The sequence below is a fragment of the Lipotes vexillifer genome, unplaced genomic scaffold, assembly GCF_000442215.2.
Source record: "Lipotes vexillifer unplaced genomic scaffold, Lipotes_vexillifer_v1.1 scaffold70, whole genome shotgun sequence".
Taxonomy (NCBI): Eukaryota; Metazoa; Chordata; class Mammalia; order Artiodactyla; family Lipotidae; genus Lipotes; species Lipotes vexillifer.
In genome coordinates this window covers 272,588-282,280 of record NW_006789896.1, presented here as the reverse complement: position 1 = coordinate 282,280, position 9,693 = coordinate 272,588, and positions in this window count along the sequence as shown.

Sequence of the window (9,693 nt, the reverse complement as noted above, 5' to 3'; positions counted from 1 at the left end):
TGGATTGATCCCTTGATCTTTATGGAGTTTCCTTCCTTGTCTCTTGTAACATTCTTTATTTTAAAGTCTATTTTGTCTGATATGAGTATTGCTACTCCACCTTTCTTTTGATTTCCATTTGCATGGAATATCTTTTTCCCTCCCCTCACTTTCAGTCTGAATGTGTCCCTAGGTCTGAAGTGGGTCTCTTGTAGACAGCATATATATGGGTCTTGTGTTTGTATCCATTCAGCCAGTGTCTGTCTTTTGGTTGGAGCATTTAATCCATTCATGTTTAAGGTAATTATGGATATGTATATTCCTATGACGATTTTCTTAATTGTTTTGGGTTTGTTTTGGTAGTTCCTTTTCTTCTCTTATGTTTCCCACTTAGAGAAGTTCCTTTAGCATTTGTTGTAGAGCTGGTTTGGTGGTGCTGAATTCTCTTTGCTTTTGCTTGTCTCTAAAGCTTTTGATTTCTCCATAGAATGTGAATGAGATCCTTGCTGCATAGAGTAATCTTGGCTGTAGGTTCTTCCCTTTCATCACTTTAAATATATCATGCCACTCCCTTCTGGCTTGTAAAGTTTCTGCTGAGAAATCAGCTGTTAACCTTATGGGAGTTCCCTTGTATGTTATTTGTTGTTTTTCCCTTGCTGCTTTCAATAATTTTTCTTTGTCTTTAATTTTTGCCAATTTGATTACTATGTGTCTGGGCATGTTTCTCCTTGGGTTTATCCTGTATGGAACTCGCTGTGCTTCCTGGACTTTGGTGGCTATTTCGTTTCCCATGCTAGGGAAGTTTTTGGCTATAATCTCTTCATATATTTTCTCAGGTCCTTTCTCTCTCTCTTCTCCTCTGGGACCCCTATAATGCGAATGTTGTTGCGTTTAATGTTGTCCCAGAGGTCTCTTAAGCTGTCTTCATTTCTTTTCATTCTTTTTTCTTTATTCTATTCTGTAGCAGTGAATTCCACCATTCTGTCTTCCAGGTCACTTATCCGTTCTTCTGCCTCAGTTATTTTGCTATTGATTCCTTCTAGTGTAGTTTTCATTTCAGTTATTGTACAGTTCATCTCTGTTTGTTTGTTCTTTAATTCTTCTAGGTCTTTGTTAAACATTTCTTGTATCTTCTCAATCTTTGCCTCCATTCTTTTTTCGAGGTCCTGGATCATCTTCACTATCATTATTCTGAATTCTTTTTCTGGAAGGTTGCCTATCTCCACTTCATTTAGTTGTTTTTCTGGCGTTTTATCTTTTTCCTTCATCTGGTACATAGCCCTCTGCCTTTTCATCTTGTCTGTCTTTCTGTGAATGTGGTTTTTGTTCCACAGGCTTCAGGATTGTAGTTCTTCTTGCTTCTGCTGTCTGTCCTCTTGTGGATGAGGCTATCTAAGAGGCTTGTGCAGGTTTCCTGACGGGAGGGACTGGTGGTGGGTAGAGGTGGCTGTTGCTCTGGTGGGCAGAGCTCAGTAAAACTTTAATCTGCTTGTCTGCTGATGAGTGGGGCTGGGTTCCCTCCCTGTTGGTTGTTTGGCCTGAGGCAACCCAACACTGAAGCCTACCAGGGCTCTTTGGTGGGGCTAATGGCAGACTCTGGGATGGCTCACTCCAAGGAGTATTTCCCAGAACTTCTGCTGCCAGTGTCCTTGTCCCCACGGTGAGCCAGAGCTACCCCCACCTCCACAGGAGACCTGCCAACACTAGCAGGTAGGTCTGGTTCAGTCTCCCCTAGGTTCACTACTCCTTCCCCTGGGTCCTGATACGCACACTACTTTGTGTGTGCCCTCCAAGAGTGGAGTCTCTGATTCCCCCGGTCCTGTCAAAGTCCTGCTGTCAAATCCCACTAGCCTTCAAAGTCTGATTCTCTAGGAATTCCTCCTCCCATTGCTGGACCCCTAGGTTGGGAAGCCTGACGTGGGGCTCACAACCTTCACTCCAGTGGGTGGGCTTCTGTGGTATAAGTGTTCTCCAGTCTGTGAGTCACCCACCCAGCAGTTATGGGATTTGATTTTGCTGTGATTGCGCCCCTCCTACCATTTCATTGTGGCTTCTCCTTTGTCTTTGGATGTGGGGTATCTTTTTTGGTGAGTTCTAGTGTCTTCCTGTCGATGATTGTCCAGCAGGTAGTTGTGCTTCTGGTGTTCTCACAAGAGGGAGTGAAAGCACTTCCTTCTACTTAGCCATCTTGGTCCAGCAAACCATACTTGCAGTTTTAAAATTAATAATTTGACAGGACTGACCAAAAGCCACTACTTATTCACACTAGAAGGATTGAATTATTAATTTTTTTGTGAGGGAATTATTAATTTTTTTATTGCATCAAATAGAGGTAGGAGTCAGTACTCTAAGAAGGACAATCCTTGAAATTCAGGTTAATTTATTTTGAAACTTTTCCACCAGGTAATTCTGTACTCTTGGGCAATTTACTTTACCTTTCTGTATATATATTTCTTTATTAGATGCATGGAGGGATATACCACACAATACTTAATAATGCATAAGCAATATGTTCTATTTTATTTTCACTTCTATGGAAAAGGTATCATATAATCTTAAGATAATCCTATGATTAATATCTTTTCTAATGCAAGGTCAAAAAGAAGCTTGTAGGTGATCCCATGAGTGACCATTCTGCGATGTGTAAGAACAAAGCCAAACACTTCTGGTGTCAGTTTCCTTGTACCTGTGCTAGAGAATCTGCTCAAATGATAACATTTTCTGAAAAAAAACATCAATTAGGATTCAAGGTTAAATATACCATTCATTAGAAAATTGGACCTCAAGGTTTAATTTTAAAACTTACTTAAAGGATATGTGCAAAATATATTAGTTCAGAATTTAAAAGATGTCGTTATGACTTCTACTCCCAGGAATGATGTAATAGACACAGCAGGCAAGTGTGCCCATTGCAAAAAAAAATGCCTAATAAAATAAAAAAATTTTTTTGAAAATATCAGAGAGCTGTGGAGGCACAGGGATTAGATCAACCAAAATTCCACGGAGGAAAGTTATCAGAGGTGAGGTAGTGATCTCCAGCTTTTTTTTTTTTTTTTAATTTGGGGGAGGGGCATTTCCTGATTCTGGGTGTGAACTGGGAGCTTACATAGACGGAAATCCTATCTTGGGGGAGAGAATAAACAACAAAGATTTTCCTGGTCATGCAGGGCTGATATAACAATAACAATGTCAGGAATTTTTTCCATGGAAAATTTGCACTGATCCTTGTATATAATGGCAGCTAGGGGTCTTGGTCAAAATGTTTTGAGAGGTAGAACGAAACATCCTGCAGCCTTGAGGTACATAGGGAATAAAGATCCATCTGGGAGAAAACACAAAATTGGTCTTTCCATTAAGATTTTGGGGGGCAGATTTTGAAACTAGTAGAAGGTTGGACTGGAAACTCTGAAACTGAAGGCAGAGATGGGTCTCTCACAGAGCTTTCCAGGGCTGAGGAAACAGAGACCCTTCAGGCTAGCAAGTGATATTTTTCAGTTTCATTGAGCATTTTGATTCCTAGAGAAAGGACTTCTATCATTATAATTCTACTTAAAGCATACCTTAAAATATTTGATTGCATGTGCATATTGAGACTAATTTTATAGAGAACTTCCACATACTTTATTTCTTTTGTTTGAGCCCTTCTAACCTTGTCTGATATATAGTTCTAGGGTAATTATGCTGATTCCATACAGGAGGAACCTGGGGTTCAGACAGTTTAAGAGGGATGCTCAGTGATAAGAATGAGAGCTGGGCTAGAATGCAGGTGTTTTGACTGCTCATCCAGTGGCCATGCATTATAGACATCTAGGCAACCATTTTAACCGGTTACTCAGGAACTCTTAGCTGTACTTTATATATATATATATATATATATATATTTTTTTTTTTTTAGCTTTTGGCTGCACTGCATGGTATGTGGGATCTTAGTTCCCTGACCAGGGATTGAACCCGTGTCCCCCACAGTGGAAGCACAGTCTTAACCGCTGGACCACCAGGGAAGTCCCTCTTAGCTGTACTTTAAATTTCATTGTGCAAATGGACCATTTTTGAATAACTGGTATTTACAAAAGTTGATCCTTCACTGGCAGTTACAACAAACTGTTCAGAGCCAGTGGGATCAATATTATTCTCCTTTGGAACTTGGATTAAATAAACTGGTATTGAAGATGAGAAGGTAAAAAGCATGGGGGCATGAATTTTGGTTTCAGGATACCAATTACAGCCAGAGTTTCACAGTGAATTATTTATATTTCTGTCACCTGAGGACTTCCAGAGGGCAATTGGGTTAATTCACATACTGTAATTCTCCAATTCTAATAAACTGTGGAGAGTTCTTAATTGGTAATTAGAAAATGATTATACCTTTTCGGTAAAAACCACATTTCTTTGACTATATTGATGTGATTATGCAATTACGTTTCAAATTAGCTTGAATAATGTTCAACACAGGAATTCTAATTCCAGTCTGATCTGCCAGGTAACTTTGGCATGGGCAGATTTATGGGTGTCCTGAAGTGTAAGCACACTGTTCCTGGTTTTGAAGTGGTTTCTCAACTCGTTCTAGTGTTCTTTGCAACATGTGGGGTGGCAGCAGGGGTTAATTTCACCGTTCAGTCTTAATTTTGTACATAATTCCCTTTTAATTATGACTTAAGTCTTTAATTTTTATGGAAACCAAGTGGCTCTATTTCAATATTATTTTCTTTTACTTAATAAGAACATACTAAGAGGGAAGAGATATGGGAACATATGTATATGTATAACTGATTCACTTTGTTATAAAGCAGAAACTAACACACCATTGTAAAGCAATTATACTCCAATAAAGATGTTAAAAAAAAACATACTGTAGTTAATCAAGAAATACCTCTAATGTACATTTACAATGATCAGACCAAGAAGGAGAATTTATTATTAATAATAATAATAACAATAATAAATTGGTTATTCCAAAATGTAGCAATCCATATAAATACAGCTCTGGAGAGTTGATAAAGAGTAGAGATTTGATAGAGTTCAAACAGTGGCGCTTTTGAGAATCTAAGAGGATGAGAACCCAAATGGGGACATTGGGATAGTAAGTTTTAGCGTTGCCCAGGTTAAACTGGGATATGTGGTAACCCTAATCACGGTTATGTCTATGTATGTGTAATATATGGCTGTTGTGCTACATAGACCTACTTGTACCTAAGTGAAAAAATCAACATATATGCATTTCTGTATATGCATTCACTTCAGTGGCTACTCTGTGCCAGGCACACTGGGAAATGGATATATTGAGTTCACTGAGACTCAGCCCCAGAGCTTGAAGAAACCTTATCTTGTGAACGTGGTAAATCCTGAGGGAGAGGTACAGGTGACTGAGGTGGAGGAGCGTGTGTGTGCCGGGGGCAGATGCCGTCAACGGCTGTACCTCTCCAGCCAGCTCCACTACATCCCTGCCTTAGTCTTTGATGCTGATGTTTCAAACTGGCATAAACACCTCACACTGGCGTTTGAATTAGTTTGTTTCTAACATTGTATGGGCCTATCAGGAAAATGCCTCTAGTTTTCAAAAGGACGGGACTGGGCGTGTATGATTCATTTAAACCTGCACTGTCCACTACGGTAGCCGCATGTGGCTATTTAAATTCGTGAAAATTAAATCAGATTAAGAGTTCAGTTCCTCAGGTGTACTAGTCACATCTCAAGTGCTCAGTAGCTGAATGTGGCTAACGGACACCAAATTGAACAACACCACGTGGAACATTTTCATCATCTTAGAAGTTTCTCTAGGAGAGCACTGATTTAAATGAATCCCACACCTCTAAATGCACAGAGTAATTTCCTTACCCCTTTAATAGCAGCATGCTTAGACCATTGCACATTCTGCCAAAAGTCTGTGAAATGCTTTCATTCACTCATTTACTCACACAGCACATATTCATTAAGTACCTAATATGTGCCAGGCACAGGAATGAAGAAGATAGAAAAAGGACATGCTTGTTACTCTCATTTAATTAAAACAATTTAGGTATTGTAGGTATTGAAAATGTCTTCCAATGATTAAGCCTTCTAACTGGGAAGCAAATTAATTAATGTTCAGCTTCCTAACATGGCACGATTGGGAAGTAACAAATACAGCATAAAATACGGGCAAGGAAAGTAAAATAGGAAAGTATAGTGATCAGTGATCTCAGAGCACCTCTACCATTGCTTATTGATTTTCTTCTTTCATTTTCTGAAAAACTATTATTTAATAACATCAAAACTCAAGAAGATGACTGAAGGTTATAAAAAAGCATACCTGAGAGTAACTTTCAAATGTGGTAAGTAAGCAGACCCAGAAAATTCACAAGAACATTTGAGCAACATAGCAATTAATGGATTATAAGCCATACAAGATAACATCTGCCAAGACACAGCAAATTATGGTTTATGTAGGCTTTTAAAATTAGTGATAAAGAAATATAATCACGTACAATTACCCTTTCAGACTCTGAAGTCAACTTTTACATTCAGTGTACTAAAAAGGCAAAACAAAACCTGGCTGTATTTGAAGAGGTAGTTAGTTTGATCCTGTGGTGAGAAGAGATTATGGTCCCAAAATAGCCTGCCCGTCTGGAGGATTCACCTAGGATTTAAGGGCATTAGCGTGGAAAGCTAGGGTTAAACAGTAGAATGAGTTGCCTAGGGAAGGTTAATCTACTTCCTATTTCTCAAGGGCATTTTGCTGAGAATAAGAGTGGAATTGGACTGAGGGTTGTTTGTAAGATGGCATGAGAAGGGAACAGGGTTTGATATGTCAGCCATTTCCCCCAATCTCCATGTGAGATCGATATACCTTTGATTTAAAAACCATCTCCATCTCTTCTCAAAGCCAAGTTATCTACAGTATTGATTTCCCAGGTATTGTCAGCTTGGTTTCCTGAGACCATGTCTTCTGTGAGTCGCCTCAAAGTTTCTCCTTCTCTGCTGTTAGTGGGGACTTCCATGCCATTAAATGCAATGATACTTCTTTAGTCTACACCTCCCTCCATCTTCAGGGAACACCTGCCACTTAAAGCAATTTCCTCACTTAAAGCAATCTCTCCTGCTGGCATCCATGGCACCACACCAGTTTGACAACATCCCATTTTATTCTAGCTCCACAGCTATCATCTTGATTGGAGACACCAACAACTTTGGGTTACTGCCTCCTCCCTGCTCCACCCAGTTGTCACTCTTGTTATAAATTATAAATTTATAATATAAATTTGCTCATAGCACTTTCCACTAAGAGCCTCTGGTGACTTGCCATTGCATTTAATTAATTAATTAATTAATTTTTGGCTGCGTGCGGGCTTTCTCTAGTTGCAACAAGCGGGGGCTACTCTTCGTTGCGGTGCGTGGGCTTCTCATTGCGGTGGCTTCTCATTGTGGAGCACGGGCTCTAGGTGCCCGGGCTTCAGTAGTTGTGGCACGTGGGCTCAGTAGTTGTGGCTCACAGGCTCTAGAGTGCAGGCTCAGTAGTTGTGGCGCCGGGCTTAATTGCTCCGCTGCATGTGGGGTCATCCTGGACCAGCACTTGAACCCGTGTCCCCTGCATTGCCATGCAGATTCTTAAATACTGTGCCACCAGGGAAGCCCTCTATTCTGTTTAACTGGAATATTTTTCCATCTTTGTGCCATGCCACATTGTCATAATTAATATAGTTTTATAATGAGTCTTAATAACTAGTAATGTGAACCCTTCAACTTTGTTTTCAAAATTGTCTTAGGTATCTGTGGACTTTTAATTCACATACATATTTTAATATCAACTTTTCAATTTCCACAATATAAAAATACAGCTGGGATTTTCCTTTGGATTGTATGGAATGAATATATCAGTTTAGAAGGAATTATTATCTCTATAATATATTGTCTTGAAATTCATAGACATTTGTCCTGTTTGTTTAGCTCTTTTATATTTTCTCTCAATAATGTCTTTAGTTTTCTGTGAAGAAGTATTGTATGTATTCTGTTAGGGTAATCCTTAAGTATTCTTTATGCTTTTATAACTTTTCACTTAAAAAACTCATTGTCTACTTCTCGGTAGATAATAATGAAACTTTTTCATTCTGACTTTAATGAGCAATTTTGCTATGTTCACTTATTCATTTTAATAGTTTTTCTGTGGAATGTTTTTGGATATGCCAGATGAACAACTGTGTGGTCTGTGACCAATCACAGGGATATTTACTTTTCCATTCTTCATGCTTTGGTAGTTCTTTTACTTACCCACATGCGTAGCCAAGGACCTAAACTATTACAGTGTGGAAGAGAAGGGGTGATAGAGGGTGTTTTGTCATGTTCCTGATCTTAGGAGGTGAGGTTTCAATATTTTACTGTTAAGTATGATGTTTGCTGTAGGTATTTTGTAGATGAGCCTCAATATCAAACTAATGTTATATTCTTTTATTTCTAGTTTGCTAAGTTTCTATAATGAATTTTTTCAGGTGCTTTTTCTGGCATCTATTGAGAAGACCTTTTTTTTTTCTTTTCTTCTTCCAGTGTGGTGAATTGTTTGGCTTTTCTCCCTCCCTCCTTTTCTTCTTTCTTTCTTTCTTCCTCCCTCCCTCCCTCCCTCTCTTTCTTTCTTCCTTCCTTTCTCTTTCCTCCCTCCCTCCCACCCTCTCCTTCCTTCCTTCTTTCCTTCCTCCCTTCTTTCCTTCCTCCCTTCTTTCCTCTCTCTCTCTCTCTCTCTTTCTTTCAACTGTGGGAACAACGTTGCATTCATGGATTGTGATGCATTCCTGGATCCAATTCAATGGATTGTGTTGTATTTATTACCTTTTTAATATATCGATGGCTTATATTGAAATCAATTTTGCAACTATGCTCATGACGGTTATTAGTCTGTAATTCACTTTTCTTGCAATGTCCTTTCCAGATTTTAATATGAAAGTTAGGTTGGCCTCATTGCATAAATTGGGGGTATATGTCCTCCTTATTTTGGATTAAAAAAATCCTTCTGACTTGTGTATCACATGAATTATCAAATGCCTGAAGGAAAAGGGGCCCAGAATGTTAAGTTCACTTCCCTGGGCTTCATTTCTCTCCAGTAATGTGTTCCTTGAGTCCTGGCTGCCTTGGTAGCTCTCTGATATCTTCAACCGGAAGTTTTCTGTATTTTAGTCATCTTTTAAAGATTTTCTTGGTGAGAGGTTCATTTTGCCACAGGCTGGCCTATCATGGGAAGTGAAAGCCTCCCTCATTTTTAACCCCCATCTCCAGTTCTTGCTATTTTTCACAAAGGGCAGACAGATCAAGAATTTTTCAGCTTGTGTGTTACAAGTATTCATTAGAGACTTCTAGACTGCTGTCTGTGCTCACCTTCTCATGGTTGAATGCTTTAGGGATGAAGAAGAATATTTACTGAGACAAATGCTTCTGTCAGCTTGACAATGCTCTTTTCAAACTGGGTGCCTCTCAAAGCAAGCTCTGCATGGTTCATTACCCATTTGCTGCCCTACCCTCATCTTTAAAGATTTGCTTTAGATGATGCTAGTCTGCTGAGGTTTCTGTTTTCTGGTATATACAAGTTTAAGTTGTTTTAGAAGTCTTAGAAAAGTTAAGAAACATGTTCTTCATAGTGAAGAATGCTTATTTTAATTTTGATTAGAATCTCTTATAAACATGCCCTGGAGGGATTTCTTTGGGTAAAATCTGGTTAGCTGTTAAATCAGGCAGAAAGGCACACACACATAC